This window comes from Cryptotermes secundus, unplaced genomic scaffold (assembly GCF_002891405.2).
Source record: "Cryptotermes secundus unplaced genomic scaffold, Csec_1.0 scaffold1723, whole genome shotgun sequence".
NCBI lineage: Eukaryota > Metazoa > Arthropoda > Insecta > Blattodea > Kalotermitidae > Cryptotermes > Cryptotermes secundus.
Window position 1 is genome coordinate 283,136 of NW_019727432.1, and position 283 is coordinate 283,418.

The following is a 283-nucleotide window of genomic DNA, read 5'->3' on the forward strand; positions in this document are numbered from 1 at the left end:
TTTCAAGGACAGATACACCGCCCCAGTTAGTCTCTTTGTATCGATCTTCAAATGTGTTAGCAAAATGTCAGGGTGTAAAAGGAAGCATGTTAAGTATTCAACAAAAACTTGAAATTATCAATCAGTTGGGAAAAAGAGGTGTAGTTAAAACAATTAGCAATGCAATACGGTACTGGAGAACAAACTGTTCATGATTTGAAAAAACAAAAGAATCAATTCATTTCCTTTGCTTCGTCTTCTAATTCAAGCGGAATGAAGGAGAAAAAACATGAAAAAATCAACA